This window comes from Mustela nivalis (genome assembly GCF_964662115.1).
Source record: "Mustela nivalis genome assembly, chromosome: 4".
Taxonomy (NCBI): domain Eukaryota; kingdom Metazoa; phylum Chordata; class Mammalia; order Carnivora; family Mustelidae; genus Mustela; species Mustela nivalis.
Window position 1 is genome coordinate 76,788,065 of NC_139023.1, and position 22,936 is coordinate 76,811,000.

Below are 22,936 nucleotides of genomic sequence, written 5' to 3' on the forward strand. Positions count from 1 at the left end.
TCAGGAGTTTCATTTTTGACAAATTCGATATGCCTATTAGATATCCAAGTGAGCTGTTAGCTCAATGTATGATTTTTGAAATCATCATAGAGGTTTGGCTAAAAATATAAATTTAGGGATTATCAGAATGCTGATGGTATTTAAATTCAGGATACTGGAAGGGATGGTCAAGAAATAAACTATATATTGGAAAAATATGCAGACCCAGATGTGAGGCCTTAGTTACAGCAATGTTAAGATTAGGAAACATGGGTAGAAAACACACTAGTAGCCCAAGATGGAACAGCCAGTGATGCATGGGGAAAAAGTCTTTAAGTCAAATGAAGAAATTTTTCAAGGGAAGAGAAGAGACAGTTGTGTCAAATGCTGCTAATGGGTCAAATAAAATGAGGTCTGAGACTGTATTTAGCAGCAAGGAGGTAATTGGTGAACTTGACAATGGAGGTTTCTGTGGATTAATAGCAAAAGCCTGCCTAAAATATTTTCAAAAGAAAGTGGGAGAGGAATTTGAGACAGTGAGTGGAAAAAAAGCTTTCAGTTTAGCTGCAAAGGAGAGAAATGCAATGATAGCTGTAAGGAGAGTCAAGAAGGATTTTTCCCCCCTAAAAATGGGAGAAACAATGCCATGTCTGCATACTAATAGGAAAGTCTGAGTAGAGGAGGAATACTTGGAACCTGGCAGATTTGTTCAATTCCTGTTTAAGATTCCAGGTGTCCTGGGCGGGGGGGGGGGGGGGGGGGGGGCTCTGCGGGCTCTGGCCTGACTGGGGCTGCCAGGGAGTCCATGATCTCTCAGTAGTCGCTCCTGCCACCATCAGGTCTCCCGGGGAGGAGTTGCAATAACCAAACCAGGTGGAGACCAGGGGCTTGGAGGGCCATGGGAGGGCCAAATCCTCCTGGCTTCTCATTACCTCTCCGCCCCAGCTGGAGAAGTTATTCCTGCCTGCCTCTGTTCCAGGGTCCACTTTCATTTTTGCTGTAGCTCCTGGAGGAGGTCTCTTAGATGCTGACAAATCAAGTGCTCACTGTGGCCTTTGCTTATTGCCACCAGCCTCTTCTAAACCTCCTTAGCTCTGCTGCTCCAGCTACGATCCAGGATAGCTAGGTGGTAAGAGAGGCAGGGGAACAAAATGAATCATCTTCTGCTTGTCCTAGGAGACACAATTCTGGGGGTATATTTACGCAGTTCTTCCATAGTGACAGGGACTTAAATCCATAGGATTTAAATCTATAATTCGCTCTTCATTTGCCTTTTCCATCCCTTAACTCTCTTGTTCTCCCTGTCTCTCTCCCCTGCTCCCTGCGTTCATTTACCATAGGAAGTTCAAGTATCCAGGCTTTCCTACTGGCTCTGTTTTGTGAGGAACTCAAATTAGACTAAGTCCAAGAATTTTAATCTTAACATTATTTATAGTGTTAAAAATAAAGCCAACATCTAAAACCGTGCAGGACTAGTTAAACATTATTAAATGTTAGGTAGTCATTAAAATGTGAAAAAAATACAAAGTGTTCATAAAAAATTAAATCTGGGGGCACCTGGGTGGCTCAAGGGATTAAGCCTCTGCCCTCTGCTCAGGTCATGCATGGTCTCAGGGTCCTGGGGTCAAGCCCTGCATAGGGCTTTTGCTCAGCAGGGAGTCTGCTTTCCCCACCCCCTCTGCCTGCCTCTCAGCCTACCTTGTGATCAATCTCTCTCTCTCTCTCTCTCTCGCTGTCAAATAAATTAAAAAACAAAACAAAACAAAAAACCCAACAACTAAACTAAATCTGGGGGTGTATATATGGTTGTATTTTACAATATTCTTTTCTTTAATTAAAAACAGTTTCTTGGGGCACCTGGGTGGCTCAGTTGCTTGAACCACTGCCTTGAGCTCAGGTCATGATCCTGGAGTCCCTCTTTGGAGTTCCCCAAGAAGCTCCCCACTGGGGGTGGGGTATGCTTCTCCCTCTGACCTTCTCCTTCTTATGCTTGCTCTCTCTCATTCTCTCTCTCTCTCACTCTCAAATAAATAAATTAAATCTTTAAAAAAATAAACAAAAATAAAAAGCTTCTTAAGTAACTTGTGACATCTTTATAAACATGAAAATACGATAAATATTACTTATGAAGATAAATGCCATTAGCAAAGCATTAAATACAGGGAGAAAGTCTGTGTATTCTTTTCCTTGCCTGTAGGCAAATTGCACAAATGATTGGGTTTTAACTAGTTCAAAAGGTAGAGCGAAAAGAATAAATATATTTTAAGGAACTGGAATGTAGCACAAACATTGTGCCAAAAAGAAAGAAACAAACAAAAACAACACCTAAAGTAATAGCAGCTTTAAAAATTTTCTTATTTTCATTTATGTTAATCATATTTGTACTGTGTAATGACCAATATTATTGAAAGTAAATACCACGCATTTATAGAAAGTCTCTCTTTTTTTATGCAGCATACATGTTTACAGTCTGTTCACAGAACAGACATCCACATTTATTTAATCATACTGATGACTTTATACTTTTTTTTCCTGCTTCATTGATGGCTAATTTAGAGGCTATCCATGGATCTAAATCATTTACAACTATTTCATTCCATGTTTATTATCTAGTCCTTATCTATGCCATAAATCAAAATTAATGTTTTTATGAGCATCTTAGTGCATTACTGGAATCATGACATGTTAATAAAAATTACAGCATTTTATTTTATTATATAAATGGGTACTCTCCTACCAACATGTTGCCAGAGAAATCCTTACAGCCTATTATGTTAATAACTCAAGGGTGCCTAAAATCCCCAAATGAAAATAATGAACTAGAATAAATAAATAATAGGTCACACAGAAATATTTAACCACCTTATTACAGTTATCAATAAGATGCTTTTAAAAATCAAGAAGAATGTATTATCCTTATAAGATCTTCATATCCTTAAGATTTAGTAGATTATATTATATATTTAAGACTATAATGACTCCTTTATAACATTTTTTTTTTAAGATTTCATTTATTTACTTGACAGAGAGATAAAGAGATCACAAGTAGGCAGAGAGGCAGGCAGAGAGGGGTGAAGCAGGCTCCCTGATGAGCAGAAAGCCCTGAACAGGACTTGATCCCAGGACCCTGAAATCCCCGAAGGCAGAGGTTAACCCACTGAGCCACCCAGGCGCCCCCCTTTATAACATTTATAATGACTCCATGAATATTTGAAATTTCTATGATTTATATGATCTTTGAGTCTGCTTATATATCCAAAGTAAAGCTTAAGTATGATTTTCTATTTAGGCAAAATAGTGACTAAAAGCTAAAGAATATTATTATAGAACTATATTAAATAATGAATTCATTAATTTTGTGTTGTTATTCTTTTATTCTGCAAACATGTGCTAAATATCTTGTATATGCCGGGCACTGTTTTGTGCACCAGATTGGAAGAGAAAACAAAACAGGCCTAAATTACTGCTTTTAATCTATTGAAAGAGGACAATATAGAAACTTGAATTATAAAACTATGGGATATCAAAAGGAGATCAGTACTAGGGAGAAGAGAAAGGGAAGGAGAAGGGGATGAAGATGAGGGTGGGGTAGCACCACAATTTTAAAGAGAGTGGAAAGGGAGTGTTCACTGACAGTAGCCCACACAGACGCAGGAGGGATTAGAGCCAGCAGTGAGGAAGGGTATTTCTAAGAGAGTACATAAACCCTGAGTTGAGGCAGGAGATGATTTGGAGTGTTTGAGATTAGATAGAAGCTTTGTAGTTTGGGAATAGACTCAGTGAGGGAGAGGGGGACTCTCTGAAGACAGACTGACAGATGTGGTCAGATACTGTAGGCCACCACAAAGAGTGAAATGCACAGGACCCTCAATTCTTACTCTACCAGAGTCCTAAAGCTACAAGATTATCTTCTGTATTTCCAAAATAAAGGCTTGGAATCTCTGTCACTTCAGCAGAATATTCTTCATGAAAACTCAAGAATCTCCATTAAACTACATGATTCGAGCTACCATGATCATACAGACCAATGAATATCCCAAAGGAATGTCGGTATGCATAATTACTTTGAGTTTCTTGATCCAAACCATTTGTCAGCATATGTCTCTTTATCCAGACATTTGAAGCATTATTAAATTTAATATATTTATATATTCCAAATCATTTTCACTTGTTATAATGAAGACAGGGCTTTTATTTAACTATTAATTGTGACAATAGCAATCTAAAGACTAGCACAAATTATAAATTTACTAAACCATGTTCACTCATTGCAGATCCCAGCAGGAGATATATATTTAGCATGTTTTATTAAAAACAGGGAAGAAGAGGCTGACATTGCAAATGTGGATTTATTTCATTTGTTGTTAATAATTATTATCAATTTTTATGTTAATATTTGCAAATAGAATGAAACTTACATGAATAATGGCTACTATATAGCATCTGTTATATGCAATGCATTGTGTAAAACATTTTATATTTATTACCTCCTTTTGGAATTGTAATAATAAATATGTATTTTAAAGATTTTGCTTATTTATTTGACAGAGAGAGAGTACAAGCAAGAGGAGCAGCAGGCAGAGGGAGAAACAGGTTCCCCACCGAACAGGGAGTCCGATGCAAGGTTCGATCCCAGGACTCTGGGATCATGACCTGAGCCAAAAGCAGATGCTTAAGTTACTGAGCCACCCACACACATCAATAATAAATATATTTTAAGTAAATATTTTCTAGTATAAAAGCTTTAGAGTTACAGAAAAAATCCCAAAGATAGTATAGGGAATTCTCGTATGTCCCACAGTTTCTAATATTAACATCTTATATAAATTATGATAATTTGTTATTGTTAATAAGCTAATGTTAATACATTATGTTAACTTAAGTCCATCTTTTATTTAGATTTCCTTAGTTTTATCTACTATTTTTTTCTGTTCCAGGATTACATGTAGGACATGACATTAATTACACTGATTTATGGGTTTCCTTAGGCTTGTGCTGTGACAGTATCTCAAACTTTTCTTATTTTTCATGATCTTGAGGTACTTTCATTTCTGTTGAGGTACTGAAAGTTAGGATTTTAATTTATCTTTTTTTAGGGGAACACTATTCAACCCATAACAGTGCCCTTGATATGATGTGATAAAAATAACACTTTACTTCTATAGTCTTTCTCCTAAAAAAACATAATCCCATTCTATTCATGAGAAAAAAAAATCAGACAAATCCCAACTGGACAATATACAATATGGATATATGTATATGTAGTGATATAAACTGTGTATATGTAGCAACTTTATGAAAAGTTTTAAGCATTATCATAGCTCTAAATCACTTACAATTTCCTTAATTTTTTTTCTTTTCCAAATTTCATCTTCCTTCATTAAGAATCTCAGATAGCTATACTGCAGTTCCAAGCTTATTGTTAAGCTTCTGCATCAGAAGATTCTACTATCTTTTCTATGAAATTTGAAAATAATTTCTTAATAATTAATAATTAATAATTTCTTAACTAACGTAAGTTCTTATGTTGCATATCCACTGATATCAAGAATATATTCCTAAAATATAACAATGATCATACAACCCTTTTGAGGAAAAATATTCACGGCCCTTCTATCACTAATCAAATAAAATTCTACTCCCACTCAAGGTTTATATGATTTAATTGCATACAGAATTTCTAGTATCACCTCTGTATTCTCTTTCCCAAGTCTCTAACTTCAGCAAGCAGAATTTTCATCAGTGTACACACATATATTAACCAAGTTATGTTCTTATTCATATTGTTCCCACTATTCAGAATACACACAGCCCACAGTCAAATGTCTGAGTCATATTTATCTTTTCCGGACAAGAACAAATGTAGTTTACTTGATGAAACCTCTCCTAATCTTTGCAGTTTGAAGTAATTTCTGGTCGCTGAGCCACCCATGACATTTGAGTGTTTCTCCTTTTACTCACCACTCTTGATCTCACCCATGCAGCTATTAATATTGAAACCAGGACACACATCAGCATTTTTTAAAATCCTCCACGGCACCTAACATAATATCACCCATATTTAGTTTCATATTTATCATGATTTCATGTGGCATAAGTTACAAAAAAAGAGAGATTTTTAATCTTCTGCTAAATTGACAACATTTACAAACCTTTTTTTCTTTTTTTCCAGTTAAATCTAATTACACAACAATTTATTCAGTACTTTCTCCGTATTCAGGTCTCCATATTCAGCAAACAATTTAATGGAGTTTTTCTAACTCAGGCTAATTTATAAAGTCAGATATTATTTTAGCCCTGTCTCCTTCTTCCCATTATTCCCATATTTTATTCTGTATCTGCAGGAGTTGTTTTTCTCTAAGTACATAGTCATATCATTGATTTTCATATGAATGTTGCACTTTCAAATTTAAGGAAAGAGAATCTCTCCAAGAAGACAAAGCTAAAGAAAAAGTCTTTAAATCTAGGAAAATACTTATAAATGAAAACGATAACTTTCTATATAAGCCCATTCTATATATTAGTCAGTGACATTTTTAATAATCAGAAGAGTTTTTAGTTTCCTGCTAGGAAATGATATAGGGATGCCTGGGTGGTTCAGTTAAGTGTCTGACCCTTGATTTCAGCTCAGATCATGGTCTGAGGGTCCTGGGATCCAGCCCCATGTTGGGCATTCTCAGCAGGAAGTCTGCTTAAGATTCTCTCTCTCTCTCTCTTATAAATAAATAAATATTTTAAAAAATGATATAAATTCTAATAAATAATTGAGAGGAAAAATTGAGTGAAGAAGCAACTTGAAAGCAAGAACAAAATGGAAAAACTGAATATTAAAATGCCTCCTCAAAAATAAACAACACAACAACAGAGTTTAATATGACCATTAGTAAAACTCATATGGCTATTGCCAGTTCTTTCCAAGATTGGTCATTACTTCCCAATATCTACTTGTCTAATTAAGTAAATATTTTTCTAGGACAATATTTCTTTTTAATGACTTTTCCTTCAAGAAATATAATCAGTAGTTTTTTACAAGGACATTTTGACAGGACATACTGATAAATCACATATGCAACAGAATTTGCATCGAGTACTTAATATTCCTCTAGTGCTGTTCTACACATATTAGATACTGTGTTGATAAGTCACTGCTGTTTCCTCACTCTGTCAACATCTTAACAATAAATGGACAAAATATAAATGTTAATATATAGATTTAAAAATAAACTTGAGTAGTAATCATTCTTATAAAGCTAAATATAGTAAGGTAATATGTGAAGGCGTGGCTGGCCTGTGTGTGTGTGTGTGTGTGTGTGTAACTTGAAAGTCAACAAAGACTTCTTTGAGATATACCATTTGAATAGGAAGCTTGAATGAAATGAAAGTGTGGGTTCTCTGAGATCTTAGCATGGGTACTATCCTTCCCCATTGGGGTTTTTGCAGACTGAAAACAGTGCAGTTGTTTAAAGAAAGTGAAAAGAATTTGAGCAAGATAAGGATTTGGGATACTGTTATTTTATTTTGTTGCATACATTTGAAAGTTTAAAGCTTAATCCAGAATTTTTAGTATCTTTCTGCATGTATAGACACACCTGATTGCTTAAGATGCACAGAATATTGTAAGCTTTTGGTATAAGAAACTCCTTTTGAGTTTCAATGTGATAGTTAATTTTATGTGTCAAATTGAGTGGGGGCACAAGATGCTCAGATATTTGGTTAAATATTATTTCAGTGTGTCTGCAGGGATGTTTCTGGAATAGATTAGCATTTGAATTGGCCAAATGAGTACACAGATGGCTCTCCCCAATGGCAGCATCATCCAATCCACTGAGGGTCTGAGTAAAACTAAATGGTAGAGAAAAATTGAATTCACACTCTGCCTGAATGTTTGAGTTGGAACATCAATCTTTTGCCCTCAAACCAGGACTTGCATGTACATATACAATTATAGTATCTTGGTTGTTAAGCCTTTGGATCCAGACTGTAATCTATACCATTGATTCTTGGGCTTCCAATTCTTTGAACTGCACCGTGGCTTTCCTGAGTTTCCAGTTCATAGACAGCAGATGGTGGGACCTCCCAGCCCCTATAATTATGTGAAGTAAAACTTGATATAAAACTTTATGTATATAATTCCTATTCATTTGGTTTCTCTGAAGAATCCTGGCTCTACATTCAGTTTCTGCTGTGATAAATAAAAATGAAACCCACTTTAGCCTAAAAATCTCAGGTATTTGTTTCTTAAAAGAAACACAGATGTGACCAGAATTTCTTCATTTTAAGGTGGCACTTATTTTTGTTGACAAAGTATCACTTTAATAACAGTTTAGTGGAAGAAATGCTAACACTGCTTGGAAAATACACATACAAAAACTTTATAACTGGGAAAAATCTTGTATTTAATTATATCACAATAAATGTTTACATTTTGAGCTTTTTTTCAGTTGGGTTCTAGTCTTCTTAATCCTTTGAATGCATCAACATGGCCACACTGTATTTTATAACCCATGCTTGTGATTTCATACTCTTAAGCAATCAATCACCACTACCCATATATTACTTTATCTTTAATTAATATTTTAAAAATATTTTATTTACTTATTTAAGAGAGAGACAGTGAATGAGAGAGACCACGTGCAAGTGGGGGTTAGGGGCAGAGGGAGAGAGAGAAGCAGACTCTCCACTGAGCAAGGAGTCCACCACAGGGCTCAATCCCAGGACCCTGAGATCATGACCTGATCATGACCAAAGGCAGACACTTAACCAACTGAGCCACCCAGGCACTCCTAATTAATATTTATTTAAACTCATAGTATATTTCCCTATTTTCATTATCTGTTAATCATTAAGTGATAAATATCTTTTGTGTATCATAGGATATTTTTGCCTTAGATGAATGTATCAGAGTCATAGTAGTTAACAATTAAAGAACTAGTAACAATCGTCATTCTATGAGGGGAGAAAATTCCAGACCTTCCAAGGTATTTGGTAATTTCTTTGTTTATAATGTGTTGTCTGGTATATGACTTTAAATAAATTATAATTAGATTAAGGTTTTTCATTTTTAGATTATCAAAATATGTTCTTTTAGAAGATGTTTTAATGTTTTGTTATCAAGAACTAGGGCTAAATATTTAAGTTAAACTTCAATTTTATTATGTTCCCTGTGCAAATAAGTCAAGTGACAATTAGTGAAAGAGATACATTCTTGTACTGCTAACTTCACTTTGGTATAGACAACGTGAACACCACAACTTATTAAACATATATAAACTACTTCTTAAATTTGGAGTGCACACACAATAACAACTTTTCATGGTGGCTGGATGTATTTATTAACTTATTAGTAAGAAGTCCTGTATGGCTTGCTTGGATCTTTGGGTAAATTTTGCAACAACCTAGGATTCCTGTGCCATTGAAATGGCACAATTCAACTCTCACACACTGAATGAATACTAGAGTCAGCCTAGTTGATATTTGCTATTGCTTCTTAATGCCACATTATGCATGTACCAAACATTGATAATTTGGTTTCTCTGATTTAAAGATTTCCTGCTGGTTCTAGTCAGTCCACATTGTTCTTCAAAGAACACAGTCATTTTCTTGGTGTTGAGTCTGACATATGTCTTTAATATTGTAGTCATTATATTCTGCCTTCAGATTCACATATATTTATCCTTTCCGGCTGCTAGCAATATGATTTGTTCCAGCAATTTCTACCTGAGAGACCTATAAATGCTCTCCCACAATCATCCCTGTTCCCCCAACAGGTCAAGCTGTTTGTCTATTTCAAATCTTAAATTAAAAAGTGTTTAATTTTCTTCCCTTCTCCAGAGACCCATCCTCTGCAAGGGGCAACCCTCAGTGATTTATGTGGATCTAAACTTGGCCTGCTGTGGTAGCTTTCATGCAGGGACTTGAATGAAACTTCCCTCACTTCCTCTTCTCAAAGAGGACATTCTTGGTGATTCCAAGATGACTTTCAGTTTATGTATGTGTCCTTATTAACTACTCTCATTAAAGAAAACGAAGTGCAAATGCACGCAGGTATAACTTTGCCAGAATACACCCTTTGGTAGTTTCCTCACAGTAATCCTCTGCCAAGTGCCTGGCAAATTTATTTTGGCACCAATTACAAGATATCTTGATTTCAGAAAAATAAAATGTAAGAAATGTGCTACTTTGACTTTGGCAACATATTATGTAGAGTCACAACTTTCATATTATGTCCTCAAGCTGAATTTAGAGCTGTGGAATTATGCTGTGAAAGAAACTGAATGGGGAAAATAAGAGATAAATGGTAATCTTGATTAGCATGTTCAACTCTGCTTACTCCTTAAGGGAAAGTGACGCTGCTATCTATCCATCTATTCAAGCTGGGAAACTATGTATCATCAGACTTCTGCTGTCTTATTTTTTTCCTGTCTCCCACATATAATCCATCACCAGATTGTGTCAGGTCTGTCTTCTAAATATGATTCACATCAGTCTACTTCATTTCCATTTCCACTGATGTACTTCAGCCGGTGCCACCAGCATCTCTGGCTTGAATTACTCTAATAGTCTCCAGCTAGAGGCTCTGCCTCCAGTGGTGTTTAAAAATCAAATCAATTTTCCACACTCTAGCCAAAATATTATTTTTAAAGTACAAATCTGATCATGTCACATTTCTGGTAAACTATGCTATTGGCTCCCCAGTGTTCCAAGAGTGAAACTCTATATGGCTTACTAGGCTTTTCATATGGGCCCTATTTATCTTTCCAGCTTCAGCTTTTAGCATTATTCTTCCCAAACCCAGTGATACAGTAAAGTAAACTTGGCTTCAGGTAATTTAGCACACTGTTCTCTTTGAATGGAATGTTCGTCTGCCTTCTCACTCTGTCAAGACCCAACTGCTCATTTTAACCCTTCAGTGGATGCCACATTTACAGAAAAGTCTTATCTGACTCCTGAATTTGTTTGTATACATGTCCCTAATGTAACATTTCATCCTGTATTAGGATTGCTGGTGTTACTAGGATATTTTTATTTGTAGGTGCTCTGGAGTCTCAGGTTGAAGGTAGTAGAAAGATGTATTGTATGCTCCCTAATTTATTTTAAGTATTCTGCATTTCAGTATTATTAAATAGAGTATATAATTGTCAATTTTCCAGTCTTCATTATTGCCTTTTTTTTTTTTTTCTATACCTGCTCTACACATTTTAAAGAATACCGCATTTCTTCTGGGGATATTTAATTTTGTGACTTCTATATTGCCATGTTAATTCTTTGGTGCCTTCCTTTGTTTAGAGTTATATCTCCTGAAATTTGCATAATGGCTGAGTGTGTCTCAAAACACATTACATGAATCCTTTCATCAGTGTGAGTTATACATAACTTATTCACAGTATCTGTGGCTTATTACCAAATAAATAAGCCTATCTAAAATTGTTAGACCTACGTATGCTGTTTAAATAATCACTGTGGATATAAAATGAATTCCTTAACCAATAATTATAAGTTATATCACTGTCCACACAGATAGCTTACAATAGACAGTCTTTATGTTATTATGGTTGGGGACAAAAAGGAATTTCAAAATTTATAAATTATCCTTGTGAGGATCTTGAGAATATAGAATAAAGCAATAGTTTTTTTTTTTTTTCCCCTCTTGAAATTTGCTTAACAATGCCCATAACCTCAAAAAAACAAAAATATTCCATAAAATTTAAACTGTATTTGTGACCACCCATGTTGCTGATTATATAAATGAGCTGCAATAACGTTGGGTCAAAATAGCTTAAATTCAGAATGATGTTTACTTTTCAGAAGAAAATTATTTCTAAGGGCTGGAATTTTGATTATTTACATGAAATAAATCAAAGTACAATGAATAATATGTTATAATGATTTGAATATTTTTATAAAAAAGCATTTAATTAATAAGGTTAACTTTTAATTTTTTTCTTTTTTTTAGTTTTTTGCTCACTGTACTATGTTAGTGTTCTACAATAATTCATGTAAACCTGGTATTTCTGAATGTGACTTACTTAGAAATAGCATCTTCTAAAGATGTAACTTCTAAAGGATTTCAAGATGAAATCTTCCTGGATTTAAGATAGACCCTAAGTCCAATGGTTTTTATCCTATATGAAAAGAGAAAAAGGACCTAGAAACACATAGAAAAGCGACCCACTGGAAAGTAATACCCCAAGAAGGCTGGTAGTGACACAGTTTCCTTATTTTGTACTCCTGGCTTCCAGAACTACAAAGGAATAAATTTTGGTTGCTTTAAACCACTCAGACAGTGGTAATTTATTATGGTAGTCTTAAGAAACTAATATACCAATCAAGCACATAATCTTTGAGGATATGTTTTATCTACATTCATTTTCCTATAATTTTGACATTTTCTATTGAAAATCATTCTATGCTTTTGAAGATATTCAAAGTTCAAACATTTCTATCTATAGTTTTCTAATGCAATGTTCAACTACACTTTTAAAACAATAGCAAAAGTTGATTTTCATCTTTACTAAATAAATAATGCCATGAGAAAAATGTACACAATTCTTAAACAACCATTTATTATTTCTATTACCAGAAAAGTAGAGAAATTTTAAATACAACTAAAAACACTGCTTATTCAACTAGAGTGAAAATCAACTTTATTTCTTTATTTTTTTCTAACAATCTACTTAAATGTGGCATTTGTTTAATAATTTCAAGAGTTATAGTTTTTTGTTTTTTGGTGGTTTTTGTTTTTATTTTTGATGTTCCAATAGTGGAAGATCTACTGAAGTCTTGCAGTAAGGTATATTTTAGCTTCATAATTAGGAATTTTCATATTTTTGAGATGCATTATAATTTTAGGGATTTGTTATTGCCTGAATGTTTGTGTTTCTCCAAAATTCATGTTGAAGCACTAATCCCCAATGTGACAGTATTTGTAGGTAGGGTTTTAGGGAGGTAATTTAGTTAAGATGAAGTCATAACGTGATGCCCTCATGATGAGATTAGCTCCTTTACAAGTATAGGAAGAGACACAAGAACCCAGTCTCCAATTGTGCATGTACAGAAAAAAGGTCATATTAGAAAAAAGTAAGATGGTTGCCATCTGCAAACAAGAAAAAGAGCCCTCATCAAAGCTTTGAATTGGCCAGCACCTTGATCTTGGACTTACTAACCTCTAGAACTATGAGAAATAAGTGTTTTAACAATAGCCCAAACTGACTACAATAGTACTCTAATAATTTCAGTTATTTCAGGTACAGATACCTAGAACAAATATCCATTTTAAGTGCAGTACTATGTTTAAGATAATGAGTTATGGTGCTTACACTCAAACATTAGAATGCATTGGAATCACCAGATGACTTTTAAAAACAGGTTGGAGCTGGGGCAAGGTGGCGGAAAAGTAGGAGACCCAGTTTCAACTGGTCCCCTAAAGTGAGCTAATTATCTACTAGAACACTCTGAATACCCATGAAATCAACCTGAGATGTAGGATTATACACTTCTGGATCTCTATGAGGGCAGAAGACTCCAGTGAAGATGTAAAGTGGAGTGGGAATTGGACTGATATCTGAGGATAAACAGAGGGGGAGGGAGCCACCAAAAGCGACCCACTGGAAAGTAATACCCCAATACGAGAATGCCCTGTGATTGGGGACCAGCATTAACTTGGAATCTGGTTAAAAGCACTCAAAAAGAGCAAAAGATCTTAAGGGGAAACTGGTGGAATCAGGCAATCACAGGCATAGGAATAAGCTCATGGACCCAGGACGGCCACCACCAGTTGTGCAGTAAAGCCTCCAGCCTGTGGTTACTGAGCCCTCAGCTGCTTGCACCAGTGCTGTGCTAGATGCACTTCCCACCAGCGCATGTGAGACAGTCTGGTATGGACACCAGCTGACACTCTCTAGAACCACAGCCTTTTCCACTCTGCATGTGCCCTGTGTGACCAGGGTCTGAACCACACTCTCCACCCCCACCTGAGAGAGCTCTGTGTAGGCACTAGCTGAGGTCTCTAGGGCCAGCTGAGAGTCTGAACACTCCCAACCCATGCTTGAAAATCTCAGTGCTTTATCTCTGATTGGGATCTCTCTGTCCATCTGTACCCCAGACAGCAGTCCCCTCAAAGGCAGCCACTGGAAGCAGGCTCCCTGGACCAATATTGCTTGTGGTTTTAGTGGCGTGAGGATGCAGAGATAAGTGGGCACTTTGGGCAAACCCTGAGATGGTGGCTAGGGAAGTGCACTGCCAGTGCGAAGTTACAAGGCTCAGCGGAGTTGGGGGAGGAGGAGTCTGTATGTTCTAGACTACCCAAAGGGGAACAGACTGAAGCTTCTCTCTGAGATGGAAGTCTGGGTGCAGTTTGTTTTCCATTAAACCTCTGAAAAGCTGCAAAAAGCCGCCAAAGAACAAAAATCTCCAGAGAACAAAAGCCTGAAAAACCGGTTTCCACAGAACCCAGTCCCTTGGTAAGGAGCAGAAGGACTCAACCTAAGCAAGACTGACTGAAAAACAATGTGGCAGGCCCCTCCCCCAGAGAGCCAGCTGAGAAAAAATGAGAGGACAATCACTACAGGGTCCCCATAAAACTGTAAAACCCCAATATCAGGATAAAGCAAGATATTATACTCTCGATATTCCCCTAATACCAGTTACTTCATATATACAACTTTTATTTTTTATTTTTTTTAAAAGATTATATTTATTTACTTGACAGACAGAGATCATAAGTAGGCAGAGAGGCAGGCAGAGAGAGAGGAGGAAGCAGGCTCCCTGCTGAGCAGAGATCCCAATGTGGGGCTCAATCCCAGGACCCTGGCAAGATGACCTGAGCCAAAGGTGGAGGCTTTAACCTACTGAGCCACTCAGGCGCCCCCAACTTTTATTTTTAATTTGTTCTCACTATTCTTGTTCTTTTTAATTTTTTAACCTACCATTACAATGAGGTTCAGTACAACAAATTCCATAATAACCTTTAACTTGGTTCTTTTTTTCATAACTGAACTGTGTTTTTCTTTTGCTTTTCTATTTTTTTAAATACATATAAATATAAGTTTCAAGGTAATCCTCTTTCCATAATCAATACTACCCCTATATATAAACCAGTTTTAATCTCCCTTTACCTGTGGAAAGTTGAGTCCTTTAACAAAGGTATCAAGATACACCCAGGAAGGATCAAAATAACCTTCCTTGCCCACACTGAGGATTTATAACCACCATCCCATCTTTTTCTTCTGTCACTGTTTCTGTTTATTTGTTTTTGTTCCGGTATTATATTAATCTTATACTTGGAGTTAATTTTGGCTGGGTTCTTTCCCCCCACCCTTGTCCTTTATTTTTATTGGTCTTTTTTTGGTCCATTTTTGTTTTTATATCTTATAAATCTTACCTTTGGGGTCCATCTGGCTGGGTCAACTCTCTCTCTCTCTCTCTCTCTCTTTTTTTTTTTTTTTTTTTTTCTGTCTTTCTCTTTCTCTCTGTCTTTCTTTCTTTCTTTTTTCTTTCTTTTTGGTGTTGACTTCCAATTGCTCAAAAGCATTCCAGGGTGCACCTTACCTGGATCATGGTTTATATGTTCAGCTACATATCTCCTCAACCACCTCTCACTAAAATAACTAGGATAAGGAATGAGGAAAGGAAAAATTCAGAGACTGTACCCTCTCCATCAGAGCTACTTCATATGGACATAAACGTATGTCAGAAAGGGTAACAATTATTCAGGCAGTGACTAGGTTGGAGAAACCATTAATAACAATATAGAATTGATTAGGGAAGAAGTGAAAGCTCTCTTGGAAAGAAGTTAAAAATGCTATCAATGAAATCCAATCTAATCTAAATTCGCTAACAGCTAAGGTAACCAAAGCAGAACATAGAATTAGTGATCTAGAGGAAAAACTGATAGACAAAAAGGATCAGGAAGAGGCCTGGAACAAACAGCTTAGAAGCCATGAAAACAGAATTAGGAAAATAAATGATACCATGAAGTTTTCCAACAGCAGAATTATTGGGATCCTTGAGGGGGAAGAGAAAGAAAGAAGACTAGAAGATATAGTTGAACAAATTCTCCATGAAAATTTTCCCAATCTGGGCAATGGAACTAGAGTTCATGTCCTAGAGGCAGAAAGATTAAGATCAACTAGTCTAGAAAGACTCACAGACACTTAACTGTAAAATTCACAAATTGTAATTTCAGACAAGAGGTCTTAAGGGCAGCTAGGGGGAAGAGATTCTTTACATGCAAAGGAAGGACCATCAGAATAACATCAGACCTGTCCACAGAAACCTGGTATTTATGTTTGCATTCTTTCCCACTAGTGTGTGTGCCACTTGGAAAATTGTGTGGAAGATTAGATGAACATGGACCTGATCTCCTTGAGGTCCCAGAACTATCTTTTCAGTTGTGAGATTATCACTTTAGGGTGGATAACAATGAAAATAAGCAGTTATCTTTTTTTTTTTTTTATCTTTAAAAATGGTCAGTTCAGGGTGGGTGCAAAGGATTAATTCCACATTGTTATAACAGAGGAAATGAATTACGAGGACAGTCCAATTAAAGTCACATTGGCAACTCTGACAAATGTCAGCACAGCCAATGGTTGACCTTGGGGGCTTTGAAATAATACCACCTGTCGTCTTTCACTGAAATGTGGTTCACAACCTGCACATATTTGTGGACAGCACTTAGTAGTTGTGGAGTAAAATGCAGAGTCAGAAGATAACAGAGGAAAAAGATGTGAAACCCCTTAGTATATTTGGAAAATTCTTCTGTCCTAGAAGTGGTAAGAAGTTTCCACAGAAAAAAGTAAAACTTGCTGCCAATGAAGATGATGATGAAAATGATGATTTGGATGATGAGGAAGCTGAAGAAAAGGTCTAGTAAAGAAATCTATACAAGATACTCCGGCCCAAAATGCACACAAAACAAACCAGAGTGGGAAAGACTAAAAGCAATCAACACCAAGATCAAAAGGTCAAGAATCTTAAAAAAAAAAAAAAGGGAAAAGATTCCTAAAACACTGGAAGGACCTAGTCCTGTAGAAGACATTAGAGCAAAAGTGCGGGCAAGTATAGAAAAAAGGTACCTCTTCCCGAAGTGGAAGCCAAGTTCATCAGTTTTGCAAAGAGTTGCTTCCAGATGACCGACCAAGAGTCTATTCAAGATCTCTGGCAATAGAACAAGTGTCTTTAAGAAATAGTTTAAAAATTTTGCTAAAATTTTCCATCTTCATTTCTGTAACAGTTGATATCTGGCTCTCTTTTTTATAACGCAGAGTGAGAACTTACACTGTGTATGATAAATGCTGTCCGGGTTCCATTGCCAAGGATGTGTTGTCCAAATTGCCTGTTTAGTTTTTAAAGATGGAACTCCACCCTTTGCTTGGTTTTAAGTATATATGGAATGTTATAATAGGACATAGAAGTGGTGGTAGTCTGACAAATGGAAATGGTGGGGACTTGAAAATATACATGTGAAATAAGCCCAGTGTTTTAATAAGGTGAAAAAAAGATCTTGCTTCTCTAGAAGTTTTCTGGTGTTGTCAGTGCTGTAGGTCTGTAGGTCTGGTGTTGTCAGTTCTGTACTCATTGAGAACTAATGGGTAGAGAACAAAGAATCCTAAGTATGAATTCTTTGTTCTTCCCTAATAACTCTGAAGTAAATTTTTATGAATTTCCTTATCTGTTAGAATAAAATTTTTAGAATTTATATTACTGTTATGTTAAATAAAACAATACACATAAGGCACATAATATAATACTTAATGCATGGTAAGTGTTCAAAGGAATATTGGTAATATTCCATTCATCTACTTCTCCCAAACTTGGTCAACCCTGAAACTCTGGAATTCTAACTATATACTTCATACTTCCGTATGTGTGTGTGTGTGTGTGTGTGTGTGTGTGCCTATGTGTGTGTGAGTGTGTGTATGCATCTGACTTTTGAAAGAAATAGATTTCTGTGTAAATTTATCCAGAATAATTTTCACACACACATTATTATTATTATTTTATGGCTATCATTATTTTGCTATTTTAATCTGAGGTTATTTAATGTAGTTTGGAGTGACCAAAATTTTCAACAGCATAAACCATCTTTCAGAATTCAGATTATTGAGATAATCAGTTTATATTACTCAAATGTTTCTATGAGGTGTAGTATAAAAAATATAGATCTCAGGTTTTTTTTTTTTTTTAATTTATTTCTGTCTCTCCCTAAGCATCTAGCACAGTGATCTGTGCTAATCTAATTAACTATCTGCTGAAATGTTTTAATTCTGTCAGAGTTCTCTACACACATAATATTCAGGCAGCAAACACAAATAATATATCTGAAGAGTAAAATTCTGTTGTTTTACTGGTTTTCCTCTATCTTGCTTATAATTGCATTGTTCTCTCAAGAATTTGGCCAAAGATTATTTGGTTTGCTGCTTTCACACAACTAATACATATCCATGAACAGTAAAGTACAACAGATGTCTTTCCAGTAGCAAACTTTTTAAAAAAATCTTTACCAATTAAAACACTTTCAAAACCAATCCATTGACTCACACAACAAATTGGTGCACTGCAGCATTACAAAGTAACAGCAGAGTTCTATCTTGGGGCAATGGTAGAATACTTAATAACCTATTGGATGGTAGAAATAATACTGCCAGAGAGATGGATCTGCCTCATAAAAACATACAATCTTCCAAACTCTGCAAAGGAAATATTAACAAAGTTTTATGTGATTATATCTCAATGGCAAAGTTCCAACTAAGATTAATATCAATATTATAAGTGATAATACAACATAACATTATTTTTTTAATTTTAAAAGCAAACACAAACATTTTAAAGGGAAATATAAAAATATATATATTTTTTCATTTTAAGACTTCAAACTTAAAATCCTGAAAAAATTTTATTTGGTGAGGTTCAAAAAAATTTATTTTATCATATTGTTCCATGCATTGCTACTTCTATCTCCAAATCTGAAGTATTTTTTTTAATTCCAACTTTTAAAAAGAATTTCTATGGTTATGAATTTAGATATTATATTTCTTTTCTTTATCTTTTTTTCTAAATAAAAAAATTACAGTATAATCTCCTACTTATTCAGCAAGTATTTACTTATAACAACATGATAAAATACCAAATAGATAATGACTTATTGTGCAAAAAGCTGGTGAAATATTTGAAGGATACCTGTTCAATTCTTAAACACCCTTTTGTGGTGAAATAAGTAAATACTCTGAAGCCTATTTTGCAAATTATTCTGTGAAAGGAAAAAAATATTAATAATCATGTTGTCACTTTTTCTTTCAGTAATCAATTTTGCTAGAATGGGTTGAAAGAAATTTGGCTCACCATCAATTTCCCTTGATCCTGTGGAATCTCATTGAGAAACATGGTCAAATTAGATTGTTGGAACTTAAAAAGTAATAGTTGGTTGTGAAGAAACAACATAAGATTTCCAACAATTTCAAAATTTTTCAAGTTTTGCTTCACTATAGTAAATCAAATATCACAATTATTATTATTTATAAAGTAAATCGGACTGACAGTAATAAAGAAAATCACTTATATATGTAGCTTACTTAAAGACTGTCAAACTGAATATTACTAAGATTGTCTACTTATTTCAAGTAGTAGCACGTCACTGTAAAACAAGGTCATAATTCTACAAGAATTTTTATATTGTGAAACAAAAGTTATTGACAAAAAGGTAACCACTAACAATATTTAAGGTATTTTTCCATACAAATTTGACATTATAAATCTGTGCTGTCCAATATGGAAGCCACTGACTATACCTGGTTATTTAAATTTAAATGTAAATTAATTAAAATACATTAAATCAAAGGTTTACTTTCTCAGTCATACTTGTCACATTTCAAGAGCTCAGTAGTCACATGTGATTAATGGGTATCAAATTAGACAGAGCAGATATGGGATATTTCCATCTGTGCAGAAATTTCTGTTGGTCAATACTATAGTATTTTCCCTAAATCAGTATAGTTTTATTTTAATAGCAAACATTCTATATTTTATAACCAAAATTTCATGTTCAAGTGTTTATTTCATGCATTTTAATTTAATAATTGAAACATTTATATTAATTAATTTTGTGTATGTATTTGCACTTATGTAAAATATTTTAAATAATATTTAGTATATTTTTAAAAAATGTCTATTATATTTGATCAATATTTGATCAAGTCAATATCTCTTAAATAGTTCAGTGACTGATTTGCAACTGTCTGTGGAATCAACCAGTAGCAAGCCTTAAGAAATTTATGCCAAGCTAGGACCCTTGATAATTTATGTCCAGCATTTGATCAGAAGATATTTATAATGGCCAGAACTAAATATTACTTCCATATAGGTGTTGCTGTCATTACACCACTGTGATCCATAGTTAGCCACTCTTTTTTTCTATTTATTGAAAGAATGGCCCTCTGAGCAAGTTAATTAAAGGCTATGAATTTAGTTGAATTCTCACTCTCTATTCTCTGTGGGTCTTAAAAAAATTATAATTAACATCATATGAAAGCTTGATACAGTACCAAGAAGTGATATATAAACAGCATGAATTCATTAGGTCACAATCTTCAAAACAACTTTATAAGATAGCAACATTATCTTTGTTCTATATTTGAGTAAGTTGATATTCAATGTAGTAAAATCATTGCTTAAAGGCTGCACTGCTTCTATAACCCAGAGTATAAAATTGGGTATTCCCTTAATGGCCTTTGCTGAGCTAAACTAACTCTATTCACGTGTCATGGAGTAACCCTCCAAAGGTAATTTAACCAACGAATGTGTTAGGTGTATTAAAACATTTATAAAATTCATAAAGTTAAAAAATAATAAAACTACCCAGAAAGGAAATGAAAGAGAGAGCAGTACAGAGGAATAAAATACAGAAAAATGGGGGAGGGGGTAGAAAGGATAAAAAGGTAATAAAGAATAGATGAGAGAAAAAAAGAAGCAGAGTAAAGAGTTGACAATATACGAAATAAGAGAGTATAGCTCAGGATGAGAAAATAAAACAAAATCTGAATTTCTGCCCCTTCCTTTATAATATAGTCAGTACCAGGTACAAAGTCCAATTCTTTTTTTTTTCCTTTTTTTTTTTTTTTTGTTATTGTTGCTAACATTTTTTTCAATTATTTATTTTTTATAAACATATATTTTTATCCACAGGGGTACAGGTCCGTGAATCACCAGGTTTACACACTTCACAGCACTCACCAAAGCACATACCCTCCCCAATGTCCATAATCCCACCCCCTTCTCCCAAACCCCCTCCCCCCAGCAACCCTCAGTTTGTTTTGTGAGATTAAGAGTCACTTATGGTTTGTCTCCCTCCCAATCCCATCTTGTTTCATTGATTCTTCTCCTACCCACTTAAGCCCCCATGTTGCATCACCACTTCCTCATATCAGGGAGATCATATGATAGTTGTCTTTCTCTGCTTGACTTATTTCGCTAAGCATGATACGCTCTCGTTCCATCCATGTGGTCGCAAATGGCAAGATTTCATTTCTTTTGATGGCTGCATAGTATTCCATTGTGTATATATACCACATCTTCTGGATCCATTCATCTGTTGATGGACATCTAGGTTCTTTCCATAGTTTGGCTATTGTGGACATTGCTGCTATAAACATTCGGGTGCATGTGCCCCTTTGGATCACTACATTTGTATCTTTAGGGTAAATACCCAATAGTGCAATTGCTGGGTCATAGGGCAGTTCTATTTTCAACATTCTGAGGAACCTCCATGCTGTTTTCCAGAGTGGCTGCACCAGCTTGCATTCCCACCAACAGTGGAGGAGGGTTCCCCTTTCTCCGTATCCTCGCCAGCATCTGTCATTTCCTGACTTGTTGATTTTAGCCATTCTGACTGGTGTGAGGTGATATCTCATTGTGGTTTTGATTTGTATTTCCCTGATGCCGAGTGATATGGAGCACTTTTTCATGTGTCTGTTGGCCATCTGGATGTCTTCTTTGCAGAAATGTCTGTTCATGTCCTCTGCCCATTTCTTGATTGGATTCTTTGTCCTTTGGGTGTTGAGTTTGCTAAGTTCTTTATAGATTCTGGACACTAGTCGTTTGTAATATCTTCTCCATTCTGTCAGTTGTCTTTTGATTTTGTTAACTGTTTCCTTTGCTGTGCAAAAGCTTTTGATCTTGATGAAATCCCAATAGTTCATTTTTGCCCTTGCTTCCCTTGCCTTTGGCGATGTTCCTAGGAAGATGTTGCTGTGGCAGAGGTCGAAGAGGTTGCTGCCTGTGTTCTCCTCAAGGATTTTGATGGATTCCTTTCGCACATTGAGGTCCTTCATCCATTTTGAGTCTATTTTCATGTGTGGTGTAAGGAAATGGTCCAATTTCATTTTTCTGCATGTGGCTGTCCAATTTTCCCAGCACCATTTATTGAAGAGGCCGTCTTTTTTCCATTGGACATTCTTTCCTGCTTTGTCGAAGATTAGTTGACCATAGAGTTGAGGGTCTATTTCTGGGCTCTCTATTCTGTTCCATTGATCTATGTGTCTGTTTTTGTGCCAGTACGATGCTGTCTTGATGATGACAGCTTTGTAATAGAGCTTGAAGTCACGAATTGTGATGGCACCAACGTTGGCTTCTTTTTCAATATCCCTTTGGCTATTCGAGGTCTTTTCTGGTTCCATATAAATTTTAGAATTATTTGTTCCATTTCTTTGAAAAAGATGGATGGTACTTTGATAGGTATTGCATTAAATGTGTAGATTGCTTTAGGTAGCATATACTTTTCACAATATTTATTCTTCCAATCCAGGAGCATGGAACATTTTTCCATTTCTTTGTGTCTTCCTCATTTTCTTTCATGAGTACTTTATAGTTTTCTGAGTATAAAATTGATAAACCCCTGGCCCGACTTATCAAAAAGAAAAGAGAAGGGACCCAAATAAATAAAATCATGAATGAAAGAGGATAGATC

The 22,936-nt window shown here is 35.2% G+C and overlaps 1 pseudogene across 1 annotated transcript; it reads left to right on the forward strand.

The window, feature by feature from the left end:
* Positions 1 to 16,464: 16,464 nt before the first annotated feature.
* Positions 16,465 to 17,143, forward strand: LOC309862981 (nucleophosmin pseudogene; annotated as a pseudogene). Its single transcript has one exon. The product of its transcript is annotated as a nucleophosmin pseudogene (transcript).
* Positions 17,144 to 22,936: the final 5,793 nt, after the last annotated feature.